This window comes from Podarcis erhardii (assembly GCF_964252035.2).
Source record: "Podarcis erhardii genome assembly, chromosome: 3".
In the NCBI taxonomy this organism is placed as follows: domain Eukaryota; kingdom Metazoa; phylum Chordata; class Lepidosauria; order Squamata; family Lacertidae; genus Podarcis; species Podarcis erhardii.
The window spans coordinates 118,208,472-118,223,569 of NC_138507.1; the positions used below are offsets into that span (position 1 = coordinate 118,208,472).

The 15,098-nt window shown below is 44.0% G+C and overlaps 1 long non-coding RNA gene across 1 annotated transcript; it reads left to right on the forward strand.

The window, feature by feature from the left end:
• Positions 1 to 8,249: 8,249 nt before the first annotated feature.
• LOC309338162 lies at positions 8,250 to 14,158 on the forward strand. Its single transcript, XR_014154774.1, has 3 exons — positions 8,250 to 8,865; positions 10,235 to 10,360; positions 13,520 to 14,158. It is a non-coding gene; the product is annotated as an uncharacterized lncRNA (long non-coding RNA).
• Positions 14,159 to 15,098: the final 940 nt, after the last annotated feature.

A 15,098-nucleotide genomic window follows, 5' to 3' on the forward strand; every position in this document is an offset into this window, starting at 1 on the left:
TGGAGCATGATTTCTGTTCTCATCCTGAAGCAAAGTTCTTCACCTGAGGTACTATTTCTGGGTTAGTGGAGTCTGTAACCTGAAGCGTATGTAACCTGAAGCGTATGTAACCCGAGGTACCACTGTACCTGGCTGGAGAACTGTGTTGCAAAACTCAGCGACATGCGAAATTCAAGTTACAGATAGGTAGCCGTGTTGGTCTGCCATGGTCAAAACAAAATAAAAAAATTCCTTCCAGTAGCACCTTAAAGACCAACTGAGTTAGTTCTAGGTATGAGCTTTCGTGTGCATGCACACTTCTTCAGATACACTGAAACAGAAGTCACCGGACCTTTCTATATAGTGAGAAGGTGGGGAGGGGTATTACTCAGAAGGGTGGTGGGAATGGGTGATTGGCAGATAGCTGCGATGAGCCTGTTGACGACTCTTAACGACTGCAATAGGTCTAACAGGAAAAAGCAAGGGGTGAGAAGGTGAAAAATGGCTTTGTCATGTATAATGAGATAAGAATCCAATGTCTTTGTTCAAACCAGGTCTCTCCATAGTTTTAAGTTTGGTGATAAGTTGCAATTCAGCAGCTTCTCTTTCCAGTCTATTTCTGAAATTCCTTTGTAATAGAACAGCTACTTTGAGATCTTGTATAGAATGTCCTGGGAGATTGAAGTGTTCTCCTACTGGTTTTTCTGTCTTGTGGTTCCTGATGTCGGATTTATGTCCGTTTATTCTTTGGCGTAAGGTCTGGCCTGTTTGTCCAATATAGAGAGCTGAAGGACACTGTTGGCATTTTATGGCATACACAATGTTAGACGATGAGCAATTAAATAGTCCCGAGATGGTATGTGCGATGTTGTTGGGGCCAGTAATGGTGTTGTCCGGGTGTATGTGGCAGCAAAGTTGGCATCTGGGTTTATTGCAGGCTCTGGTGCCAGTGTCCGTGTTAGGTCTGGTTGTAGTATTATTGTGGGTTAGGAGTTGTTTAAGACTGGGTGGCTGTCTGTAGGCAATGAAAGGTCTTCCTCCCAGAGCTTGAGAAAGAGAACTGTCATTGTCCAGGAGAGGTTGTAGATCTCTGATGATGCGTTGTACTGTTTTAACTTGGGAGCTGTATGTGATGACTAGAGGTGTTCTGTTATTTTCTTTTTTGGGTCTGTCTTGCAGCAAGTTCTCTCTGGGTATCAGTCTGGCTCTGTTGATCTGTTGTCTAACTTCATCTGCTGGGTATTTTAGTTCTAAAAAGGTTTGCTGTAATAGAACTTTTTAGTTTGCTGTAATAGAACTTTTTAGGTTTGCTGTAATAGAACTTTTTAGTTCCTTTTTAGAACTAAAATACCCAGCAGATGAAGTTAGACAACAGATCAACAGAGCCAGACTGATACCCAGAGAGAACTTGCTGCAAGACAGACCCAAAAAAGAAAATAACAGAACACCTCTAGTCATCACATACAGCTCCCAAGTTAAAACAGTACAACGCATCATCAGAGATCTACAACCTCTCCTGGACAATGACAGTTCTCTTTCTCAAGCTCTGGGAGGAAGACCTTTCATTGCCTACAGACAGCCACCCAGTCTTAAACAACTCCTAACCCACAATAATACTACAACCAGACCTAACACGGACACTGGCACCAGAGCCTGCAATAAACCCAGATGCCAACTTTGCTGCCACATACACCCGGACAACACCATTACTGGCCCCAACAACATCACACATACCATCTCGGGACTATTTAATTGCTCATCGTCTAACATTGTGTATGCCATAAAATGCCAACAGTGTCCTTCAGCTCTCTATATTGGACAAACAGGCCAGACCTTACGCCAAAGAATAAACGGACATAAATCCGACATCAGGAACCACAAGACAGAAAAACCAGTAGGAGAACACTTCAATCTCCCAGGACATTCTATACAAGATCTCAAAGTAGCTGTTCTATTACAAAGGAATTTCAGAAATAGACTGGAAAGAGAAGCTGCTGAATTGCAACTTATCACCAAACTTAAAACTATGGAGAGACCTGGTTTGAACAAAGACATTGGATTCTTATCTCATTATACATGACAAAGCCATTTTTCACCTTCTCACCCCTTGCTTTTTCCTGTTAGACCTATTGCAGTCGTTAAGAGTCGTCAACAGGCTCATCGCAGCTATCTGCCAATCACCCATTCCCACCACCCTTCTGAGTAATACCCCTCCCCACCTTCTCACTATATAGAAAGGTCCGGTGACTTCTGTTTCAGTGTATCTGAAGAAGTGTGCATGCACACGAAAGCTCATACCTAGAACTAACTCAGTTGGTCTTTAAGGTGCTACTGGAAGGAATGCGAAATTCAAGGGATCTCTGCAATACAGTTGGCTGTATGGTTTCAGAAAGTGTGAAGAATGCAAGTTTGCATTTGAATGCTAACTGAAGTATATTTCTTCCCCAGTCCCTAATTAGAATGCAAAAGGATTCCTTCCTCTGGTTGATTGCTTCCCAGAATGCACATGGCCGATTGTTAACGCTCTATTTTCAAAGAGAACACAGTCGCTTCTACAGCTCTGGATTACACACACCAATCTAGTGTCTAGGCCAGGGTTTCCCAAACTTGAATCCCCTGCTGGTTTTGGACTACAGTTCCCATCATCCCTGGCCACTGGTCCTGCTAGCTAGGGATTATGGGACTTTTAAAAGCAGCTGGAAACCCAAGTTTGTGAAACACTGCCTCACAGGGAGAAGCGCCCAGCTATTCTCAATGGCTCAGGACCACAATACCTCAAAGACTGCCTCGCTCCATATGAACCTGCCTGGACCCTGAGATCATCATCTGAAGCCCTCCTTCGTGTTCCTCTTCCACAACAGGTCCAGAGGGTGGCAACAAAAGAAAGGGCCTTTTCTGCAGTGGCTCCCAATCTCTGGTCCCTTCATTATACACCTTAGGCGCAAGGCAGGAACATTCCTCTTCAACCAGGCTTTTAGCTAACATCCTTTTTTATTAGTATTATTAGTTTTTATTGAATATTACAAGAAATGAAAGAGAAAGAGAATCAAAGAACAATACATAACACTGTAAACACATTTCTATACATATTTTCCAAAATACAAAGAAAATAAAAAAGGAGAAAAGAGAAAAGAGAGAAAAAAGAGTACTTTTCATAACTAATAATACCAAATTCATGGTTCAAACATTACAGCATATAAATCCTAGTTAAAATATTATAAAATACCTCCACCGCATTCACCACACATTTCTTAGTTACCTTGCTCACCTTTACATCTGTTCTTCAATCATTTCCCTTAAGTTCTTTCATAATCCATCAAATCTTTATATTCTCTTATTCTTCTATATTAGCTTTTGGCTAACATCCTATATCCTTTTAAATGTGTTTGTATTGGTTTGTGGCTTTGTTTTGTTTTGTTTTTTTCTTGTTTTATTATGTATTTTTGTGTTTTTCTCTTGTATCTTGATGTTGTCAACTGCCCTGAGATCTACAATTGAAGGAGAGTATACCGATTAAATAAATGAAATGAACCCTGGTCACATTCTGAACCGAGAGTGGCATTCAAATGCGATGCACTTCCATGTGACCACTAGGTGTCTCTCTCATCTCATACATCCTGCACAAGCAGCTTTCACTGAGGCAGAGAAGTTTTGGAGGACCTAAATCTTGGATCAGGGATGGGGAACCTGTGGCCCTCAAGATGTTGTTGGTCTACACAGATAGAGACCCCCCCCCAACTCTAGAACACATGGACATCCAGTGAAACTGCACGTTGGAAGACGCAGGGCAGATTCAAGATACAAATTTGGACAGGTAATCATTGTAGCATTCTTGAAACTGTCCAATCCAAATTTTTAAGTCAGATTTTTTCTGCACCACCCTGTGTCCCAAATGCCGCATTACATTGAAGACTTGAAGGCAAGTCTTCAAAACTCTTAATTATTGGCTCCATCTAAATCTAAATCCTCCCGGTTTACTGCCCTTAGTGACACAAGACCCCCATAAAAGTGTGTGGTCCAAAACTGTACACCAAAAATTCCTCTCCTGCGGACTCCACCCACAACAGGTTCTCACAATGGGCTTTGTTAAAGAAAGAAGGCTAACTGAACAGCGCCTGAAGGACTTGGAGCAACAGAACAATCTGGCCATTACGAAGAAATGCTGCCCTTGGTATGCCTTCCCTCCCTCTCTCAGTTTGACTCCCTGGCACCATATTTGTATAAATTAATCATCCCAAAATACAGACGTGCCTTCACACTGGCCAGATTGGATGTTATGCCCTCTGCCGTACTTGAGGGCAGATACCGAAGGATTCCAACTGAGAAGCGACTCTGGCCCTGTGGAGATGGCAATCTGGAAACAGTGGCTCATGATCTCCTGTCTTGCCCCCTTTATAAAGACCTAAGGAATGAGATCATCACCCCACTCCTACTTACCATCGCAGGCCGCACTTCTGAGGCCACATTGTTCTTCCTGTTGTCAGATCAGAATGATCAGACAACAGCAAAGGTTGCTAGGTTTATTGAGGGTGCAATGAGATTAAGGGCCAGTATTTGAATGATGGTCTTGGTCATTTGATGGTCCTTTTTATCCATTGTTGTTGTTTTTTAATTGTGCATATTGCTTGTTTTATGTTGCGACAACCATTGGCTAATGCAAATAAAGTTTATCTATCTATATATACAAGATAGTGCTTCTTCCCTCGCGCATGGTCAAACTTTGGAACTCACTGCCACTGGAGACAGTGACGGCCACCAACTTGGATGGCTTAAAAAGAGGAGTGGGTAAATTTGTGGAGCAGAGGCTGCCTTTCTTAGGAACACCTCTTCAATTACTTCACCTTGACCCAGAAACTAACCACTATGCTCTACTTCCATAGTTCTAGAAAAATGCAACCTGTGCTGCTGTGATAGAAGTAGTGCGACTCATGCAACACATTGGCGATTAATATACACAGAACAATAATTATACATACTTTATCAACCATATGAGAAAAATACAAAACATTAAATAAAGCCACAGAGACTTGCGAACTACCCAGCCTAACATGAACTTATAATGTCTGGTTTCAATAGATTTTTCAAATGCTTAACTCAGTCTTTTGGATACGTTATGTAGATAAATGTTAATAAAGTTGTAGACAATGAAGTTGTAGACAACAGGGTGCCGGCATTTTACACCTGTTTCGTCTGGCAGTCCAAGTAATCAAGAGGCGAACTGCTGCCACAACTCCACTAGCATCTCTCGGTATTGTGAATAACACAAGTTACCTTTTGTTTATATCTTCATGAACTTTTCCAAAAGACTATCCAAGGCAGCAGAGATATGAGATGATCAGAGCCCCACCCGAACTTGAAGCATGGGAAGTCTCAACAAAAATTTAGACAGAATAGTTGGACCATTTGATATGTATTTGTATAACTTGGAACATTTAATGTGATTTGATTGGATTGTTAAAATGGGAAACTTTTCAAAAAGAAGAAGAAGACCACTCCAAACTGCAACATCCTCTTCCTCAGACTCAACTCTCGGGCCCCGGACTCTCGGCCTGGCGCCCCTGAGAGCCCAGGTGCCCCGCACCCCTAGCACCTATGGGTAAGACGGCCCTGCTGAGAGCTGTTCCACTTCAGTATCTTCCAATATGGTTCTTTTTTTAATGGCTCCAAGTTGTTGTCTTTTCTGCTTTTCTTTTCTTTTTTTAATTCTTTTTATTAGTTTTCACTTAAATAACTAAAAAGAAAAACAAATCAACAGTTACAACAGTTACAAAAAACACAAAACCACACAAAAAAGTAAATAAATATCTAAACATAACATAAAAATATCTTCGGTTTCTATTACAGTTCTTTGTCTTCTCACTTATATCTTTATATCATTAAATACTTAAATCGATCCTCTACACACCCATTGACTTCCATCCCTCCCGGTTTCAGGCTTCTTAATATAAGTAGTTTGTTTCTCCTGCAGCTAATAATTATAATGATTTACTCATCGTAAGATCTATATCAAACCTGCTGTAGTTTTTAGGTTCTTATAATTCCCTTCAATGTATGTCATAAATTTGTTCCAGTCATTAATAAACTTTGTATTTTTTTGGTTTCTAATTTTTTGTGTCATTTTTGCAAGTTCTACAAATTCAAATAACTTTATTTGCCAATCTCTAATTGCTGGGGTGCTTTGACTTGTCTTTTCTGCTTTTCAATAAAAGCAAGGAAGTTGGTTGATGGGCATAGCTGCTGCAGGAGTTAAACCCGTCGCCTCTGTGGAAATGATGTTGCATCACAAGCCGTGCGCAAAGGACATGGCTTTTTGCAATGCAATCTTATCAGCCATCCTTAGGAGGTGCCCATCAGGAGATGCACCCATTGTCCGAGTCCAAATCCAATCAGATTAGCTGAAGAATGAAAACCACCACCTGTCTCCCTGCAAGAAAGAATCTTATCATGGTAAGTTAAGGAAGCACACCGTTTGCCTGCAGTCCCCCCCCCCCGCCCCCATGGTAGCTAAAGTCTGTAAGTTCTTATACCACAAAGACTTACAGGCAGAACATGCTAGGTTCAGTCCCAAACATTTACAGGTAGGGCTGGGAGAAATCCCTGTCTGAAATATCGGAGAGCTACTGCCAGCCAGTGGGGGACAGTACTGATGTAGATAAAGGTCTGACTCTGTATCAGGCAACTACCTATGTTCCTAATGTTTTTTTTGGGGGGGGGATCAGTGTTGGCTTATGCTCTCCAACTCTCCAAGGGACACTGAGTCCCCTTAGTCCATGATTGGTCAGAGAAGAATGGATGGAGGCAGGTTCCAGTGAAAAGCAAGGCAGATCTTTATTTTTCTGTACCTACCTTGCAAGGATGTAAGAGAGACGCATAGCAAAGGTGTGCAAGCCCCTTTAAAGACTAGACATTGCCCAATCCCCTTAGACCAGAGGTCGGCAACGTGTGGCCCATGAGCCAGAAGCAACCCATGGAGGCTGTTTAACTGGTCCACGAACCGCTGCAAGACTGAGCCGCCCACTCGGCAAGTCCCAGCACACTGCGCTAAACCAGTATAGTGTGGCGCGGGGACTTGCTTCCGCAGCGCCGGAAATCGTGTCTGCACACGGCCCACAGAGGGATCTCTGCAGGACCGATCCGGCCCAAGCAAGGTAAACCTTGCCGACCCTGCCTTAGATGAGGTAAGGGTAAAGGGACCCCTGACCATTAGGTCCAGTCATGGCCAACTCTGGGGATGCAGCCCTCATCTCGCTTTATTGGCTGAGGGAGCCAGCGTACAGCTCCTGGGTCATGTGGCCAGCATGACTAAGCCGCTTCTGGCGAACAAGAGCAGCGCACGGAAACACCATTTACCTTCCTGCTGGAGTGTACCTATTTATCTACTTGCACTTTGACATGCTTTCAAACTGCTAGGTTGGCAGGAGCAGGGACCAAGCAACGGGAGCTCACCCCATCACGGGGATTCGAACCACCAACCTTCTGATCGGCAAGTCCACCCTAAAAGCATCATGCACAGAAGGAGGCGGTCTACAACAAAAAATTGAGAGTGGCTTCTCTCCTGTCTGTCAAGGTAACTGATAATGTTTTACTGTAGGGGTCAGCAAACTTACCGCGCCTCGGGCCGGTGTCTCCAGCACTGAGAGGATTGGAGCAGGTTGGAGGAGCACCAGAAATAGCTTGTGTGTGTGTGCACGGGCCTCCTCCAACCCGGATGTGCACCAGAAATAATGCTTGCACATGCGCAGATAACACTTGTGCATGTGCACAAGCTATTTCCAGTGCCCCTCCGACCCAAAAGTGGGCAGGCACACAGTGCAGCACCGGTAAGAGCAGGCGGTGGGTGGGCGGCGGGGGTTGCTGCAGGCCAGATAAACGAGTCCCTCGGGCCTTATCCAGCCCACGGGCTTTAGTTTGGGGACCCCTGTTTTACTGGTTGCAAGCCCTGGGCAGGCTGGCCAGGGTTGTGCAATCAGCTGGCTAGGGTTCTTTTGAGATGGTAAATACTTTAGTTCTTTTGAATCCAGGTCCACAAGCATATCCCATTCATACAAAATATGCCTTTAAGACAGGATCTGAAGGATTTGTAAGTGAAAAGAACTACTAGGGAAAGTTTCTCCAAGATATTTCCTTCTGCAGAGGAAATATTTAGAGTAATTATGAGAGCCAAGATGGCTTTTGGGATTGTTCTGTGTGCTAAAATAATGTGAGATTTTTCTAAAGGAATATTTCTTAAAATTTGAAGGGTGAAGGATTGGTTTTCTGTGGCCTGTGTGTTTGCTATGTGTGGGCACCCTAAACTGTTATAATACGAATGAATCTAGTAGACCAAGAAAATGCAACAGAGGGTAGCTGCACCAGTTATTTGGAATGACCACAGACAAAAGATCTCTCAACACCTCTTGCCATAATGACACATGGAAGTTTAAAAGGACACATTTCCCATCACCATGATGAGCAAAAGTTTACTGAGCTTTCAGAATTCCCGTCCTCAGGGAGGCTTGTCTCTGCTTCCTTATCAACTGAGTCACCCAAGAAACTCCACCCTATCCTGAAGTCCTGATGACATTGTAGGAAGATTAGTTCTTCTCCAGCTTCACATGTGACCTTTGTCTATTGTCATGTTTATATGACTTTTTCTGTTCAGCAGTGCTGTTCCCGTAGGCAGGTAAAATCTCCAGCTGCAATCAAATCCCTTAAGCCGCCAGGAAACAGCTAAAGTGGTTTCCATCCCTTTAAAAAGGCCCAAGATACATTATTTTTCACAGAGACACAACACATTTTGGCTCTGAATGCATCTGGGACTTGCTCCGCTGCTAAATCAACTGGCCGCAAGGATCATGCCGTGTCTTTTCCCGGTTGTGTTCTTGCTTCTCTGCACCTTAACCCCAGGTAGGTGGCAGTTCTTGCTATTGTTATTATTTTGTGTTGTTAAAGTGCCATGCCGTCCTTCGTACGAGGTTCAAATGCTGGCTTACAATCAAAGATCCGATGCAGGGAATCGAGAATGCAGAAAGCATTGGAGGTTTTTAAGCAGAGGTTGAGCTGAGATTCCTGCATTGCAGGGGGTTGGACTAGATCAGGCTTCCTCAAACTCGGCCCTCCAGATGTTTTGAAACTACACTTCCCATCATCGCTGACCACTAGTCCTGCTAGCTAGGGATCATGGGAGTTGTAGGCCAAAAACATCTGGAGGGCCAAGTTTGTGGAAGCCTGGACTAGATGAATCTTGGCATCCCTTCCAACTCTATGATTCTATCTAAGTGAGCACTGCCAGTTGACAGTGGCTCCAGATCAGGGCCCGATTTCAGTTTGATGAGGCCCTAAGCTACTGAAGGTAATGGGGCCCTTTATATGTCCAGCTGTCCTTTGTCAACAACAAATTGTCACTGTTTTTTCTGTTGAATATACGCTGTATGGTAATTTATGGACCTAATAGGTATCTAAAGCCATTTGCACATAACAAAATATGTATTTTATCAAAGTAATTGTTGAACTGAAATACAATTAAGAAGAGGTATATTAATAGTGAAATAATTATCAAGCTTTAACTTAAAATGATTTTTCATTCATAACAAACTTAATAATGCAAACACCTTGGCATTTGGCAATAACAAAAGTTCCTTTAGAAACACAGTTTACAAAGACTCATAACCTAGTCTCTAGAAACTTGCTATAACATTAAATAAGAATAGGTGTAAATATAATGATGCAAACTACTAATAATTATAAATAGCAGAATGTAGGCACCCTATATATAGAAATGAGCAAACCAGTGATATTTTAAGGAGCAGGCTAGCAGGCGGGGCCCATGACTTACATCATAGGAGCCTACCCAACACAAAACACTGTTGCTGTCTGTTGGTTTTATTATATTTGTTTTTTACCTTATATTTTGGAAATGTACATCCAGTTGTTGTTTTTCCTTTAAATTTTTTTGGGGCCCCCAGGAGAGTGGGGCCCTAAGCTATAAATTTGTTTAGCTTGTACATAAATCCGGCACTGGTCCAGATGTTGTCAGGCTCCATCAACCCTAGCTAGCATGACCAGTGTTCAGAGATTATTGGGGTTGCAATCCAGCATATTCTGGAGAGCCATGGGTCTCCCTCCTTTGACCTAGTGTGCCTTAAGGGCCATTGACCATTGCGCTCTTCGTTATGAACACGCTGCTTCGAATGGCTGCTTTGCCTCTCATGCAGCCCATCCCTTCTGCATGCCAGTGCTTGAAGTGACCCCTTTTGCGTATCTCTCCCTGCCTTAGGGCACAGCCATGCAAGAGACACCCTGAAGTGCCACGAAGACAAAGGGACCTGCCACCCCACTCTCTGCCCTGCACAAAAGATCGAGAAGGGGAGCTGCTACAGCGGCATTCAGCTCTGTTGTGTTGGTGAGTTGCTACATAGAATCACAGAACTGTAGAGTAGGAAGGCACCCCGAGGGTCATCTAGTCCAACCCCCCTGCAATGCAGGAATCTTTTTTGCCTAAGTGGGGCTCAAACCCATGACCGTGAGATTAAGAGGTCTCATGCTCTACCGACTGAGCTCCTGCTTTGTACTGCAGCTTCCTCTATGTTCTTGCATGTCTTTCTCCTTAATTTATAACAAATAAGAATAATAATAAAATTTTATTTATATCCCACCCTCCCCAGCCGAAGCCGGGCCCAGAGCGGCTAACAACAATAAAAGTAACACAGCATTCTAAAATCAATTCATTTTAAAATCACTTCAAAATCAAATTAATGGCAGTGTGGTGTAGTGGTTAAGAGCGGTAGACACGTAATCTGGGGAACCGGGTTTGCGTCTCCGCTCCTCCACATGCAGCTGCTGGGTGACCTTGGGCCAGTCACACTTCTCTGAAGTCTCTCAGCCCCACTCACCTCACAGAGTGTTTGTTGTGGGGGAGGAAGGGAAAGGAGAATGTTAGCCGCTTTGAGACTCCTGAAGGGGAGTGAAAGGCGGGATATCAAATCCAAACTCTTCTTCTTCTTCTTCTAGAGTTCTGTGAGGATTACCAAAGGAGGGGGTCAGGCTGTGCCCTGGCCAAAGGCCTGGTGGAACAGCTCCGTCTTGCAGGCCCTGCGGAAAGATGTCAAGTCCCGCAGGGCCCTAATCTCTTGTGACAGAGCGTTCCACCAGATTGGGGCCACAGCCGAAAAAGCCCTGGCTCTGGTTGAGGCCAGCCTAACCTCCCTGTGGCCCGGGACCTCCAAGATGTTTTTGTTTGAAGACTGTAAGGTCCTCCGTGGGACATACCAGGAGAGGCGGTCCCGTAGGTACAAGGGTCCTAGGCTGTATAGGGATTTAAAGGTTAAAACCAGCACCTTAAACCTGATCCTGTACTCCACCGGGAGCCAGTGCAGCTGGTATAGAACCAGGTGAATGTGATCCCGCAGCGAGGATCCTGTAAGGAGTCTTGCCGCAGCATTCTGCACCCGCTGGATATATATGTTTTTAAAATATAAAAAACTGAATTATATATAAAAAAACAAAGAAAACAGCAGGAATACATAAAGCAGCAGAAAAACTAAAATAGCCTAAATTCAGAACACAAGTGGGGTGGTGATGGGGGAAGTGCTGCCAAGCTGGGGACACAAATTGTAAAAAAAAAAGTCAAAGGCCATTCCTAGGAACCCAGGACCATAAGAAGCTATCTTCTGCACAGTCAGACTATTGGTCCTTCCAGCTCAGTATTGTCTAACTGGTTGGCGGTGTCTTTTCAAGGTTTCAGACAGGAGACATTTCCAGCTCTATCAGGGTGTGCTGGTCCCGAGGGTTAACCGTGCAGCGAGGTCCAAGTCCAGTCCGAGGTCAAGGGTGCGGTATGGAGGCTGTCCATCAAAGCTGAAGCAGGGTCCAAGGCAGGGAGTCGGGTGAGGTCAGGAACTCTGGCAGAAGAGCAGGACAGGGTGCAGGCAGGAACAGGCTACCAACAATGTTGCTCCCGCAACCTGGGACTGGGGCTGGCCGGCTTTTATCTGCCCCGAGGCATAGGGCGGCCCCGATCCTCTGGTGACTCACCTCTCCTGGCCTGGAGGCGAGCATTCCTCCTGTGGGAACTTAGTTCCCTCCGCCTCTCTGCCCTGAGCCTCTGAAGCTTAGGAGAGGCTGGACCCAGAAGCAACCTCAGCTTCCTCTGATGGGGCTGAGAGTGGAGCACCTGCAGGCAATGGGGCCTCCGTCACCTCAGGAGCCAGAGCAGACTCAGCTGGTGCCTGCAGCTGAGGATCCAGCACAGGTGAGGATCCTTCAGGCTCAAGCCCCAGCCCTGGCTCAGCTGATTCTGGAGGTGGGGACTCCTGTGCAGGCTGGGATTCCTCAGGTTCAGCCTCCGAGTCTGAATCCCAGGCCATCACACACGGATTGAACCTGGGACATTCTGCAAGCAGTGCAGGTGTTCTACCACTGAGCTACAGGCCTTCCCCTAAACACATCTATTGAGAAGGAACACAGGAAGCTGGCATATAATGAGGCTGGATCTACACTGACCTGCTAAACGTTTTAAAAAATAACAGGGCTTAATAGTGGTTTTCCATTGCCAGCAGCTCATTGCTCTGCAGTGCCCTCTGGTGTCATATTTTAATAACACATTTTTAACGTTCTAAACGACTAGCGTAGATCCGCCCTGAGCCAGGTGGCCAGTTCAGTACTGTCAACACTGACTCTTGGCAGTCCTCCAGGATGGTAGGGAAGGAGTCTCTCTCAGCCCTCCCTGCACACACTGTGGATTGAACCCAGAACCTTCTGTGTGCAAAACACAGGCAGCAGTTTGGGGGCTTGCCTGAACAAAAGAGCCCCCATTTTAAAAATACTAGTTATCATAGAATCATAGAGTAAAACTGGTGCTAGTCAGAAGAGAGGTGGCAGGGGGAGCTGCCAGTGTAAATGACTATCAGACTTTGAAAAAGCTGGTATCACTGGATGAAGCCCATCAGTTTGGTTGAATTAATTAACTAACTTTAATTGCATTTGGGGAAAATGTGTAATTCTTTGTTACTGTTTTGAGTGTTACTTATCTTCCTTAGTTGGTCGTTCAAGCCACTGTAATAATAACTATTATTATTATTATTATTATTATTATTATTATTATTATTATTAAATTTCTAATCCAGTAATGCTTTTTATAGGGTAGTGGTAGGAAGTACTGGGGTTGAGCTTCTGGACAGTGGCTCAAAAAAATTAGGGAACTACAGTCATACCTCTTGTTACATTCGGTTCAGGTTATGTTCTTTCAGGATACGTCCCGTGGCGACCCGGAAGTAACGGAACAGGTTACTTCCAGGTTTCGCCGCTCGCAGATGCTCAAAATGATATCACGCGCATGCGCAGAAGCAGCAAATCATGACCCGTGCATACGCGGGTTGCGTTCTGCTCATGTTGTGAACGGGGCTCCGGAACGGATCCCGTTCGCAACAAGGGGTACCACTGTCCTGGATTACACTATTGAAACTGGAAAAGCATAGCATTAATTTTCATTTTGCCTAGAGGGGATATTAGGTGTTTGCAAGGCCTTCTGCTCCTCTAATCCTCTCCCTCTCTATTTGTCTAGATTGTCCTTCTCACTTCCTCTCCTATGAAGGCAACGGGGGGTTCTCTACACCCAGATTTGGCCTGCGTGCCTCCATCAAACTCCTCCTTAGCCTCTGAAGTGGGAAAAGTTTGGAAATGTTGTGAGGAGAAGATGACAAGTTCTGCAGGGCGGGAAACAGCCATCTTCAAAAGTAGAAGACAATGTTGTCCTGACACACCACCAAGGTGTGGCCCTGGGCGTACAGTGGAGAACTGGTTTTCTCTAGGAAGAAGCATCTTCAAGAAAAACCCACAGGCTTTTTTATATGTGTGGTGTGGTCGATTTTAAAAGATATAAAGACTCATGCAGAATCAGACCATAGGCCTAGCTATCGTGAGCCAGTGTGGTGCAGCAATTAATGCGCTGGGCTAAGGATCTGACAGACCAGGGTTCAAATCCCCATTTCGCATTGAAACTCACTGTGTTTGACCTTGGGCCAGTCACAGTCTCCCAGCCTAGCCTACCTCACAAGGTTGTTGTGAGGATTCAAATGAAGAGGAGAGAGAAAAGGCCAACTTGAGCTCTTCGGAGGAAAGATGGGATATGAATGCAATAAATAATTGCATAAGAAATACATAAGAAACACCACGGACAGAATAATTGCCACACACAGGAAGAACAAGGTTATCTTTGAGTGCCTCACTTGTAGCTTTCTAAATCATTTATTTTATTTTATTTTATAAAATATTTATTAGGGTTTTTTATAAAAGAAATACAAAGATAATAAACAGCATTGCTTTGTTTTAACAAAATTTCATAACTTCTTTGGACTTCCTCACGTCTCCCGCTCCCACTTACATCGTTAATAATTTTTTTCAAGCAAATTATCATCTTATTTGCAAATTTATAACCACTCAATTCAATATAGTGTAACAATTCTCCAACAAATTTTTGTTTCTCTTAATCTCATTTATCGTCAATTTCCGATCCAATTTAGTGATGGCCAATTATTTATAACCAAGCATCCTTATTAACATTCCTCTAAATCACAATATTTTTGTAGATAAATCTTAAATTTCTTCCAATCTTCTTCAATCCTTTCTTCTCCCAGGTCTCGAATTCTGCCAGTCATCTCCGCCAGTTGCATATAGTCCATCAGCTGCATCTGCCATTCTTCCAGTGTGGGTAGATCTTGAGTTTTCCAGTTCTTAGCGATGAGTATCCTTGCTGCCGTTGTTGCATACATAAAGAATGTTCTATCCTTCTTTAACACCTTCTGGCCGACTATACCCAGAAGGAAGGCCTCTGGTTTCTTAGTGAAGGTATACTTAAATACCTTTTTCAACTCATTATATATCATTTCCCAGAAGGCCTTCACTTTAGGGCAGGTCCACCAGAGGTGAAAGAATGTTCCTTCATTTTCTTTACATTTCCAACATTTATTATCAGACAAATGGTATATTTTGGCAAGTTTAACTGGGGTCATGTACCATCTGTATATCATTTTCATTACATTTTCCTTTAAAGCATTACATGCAGTAAAGTTCAGCCCAGTGGTCCACAACCTTTCCCAGTCCTCAAACATAATGTTATGCCCAATATCCTGTGCCTATTTTAT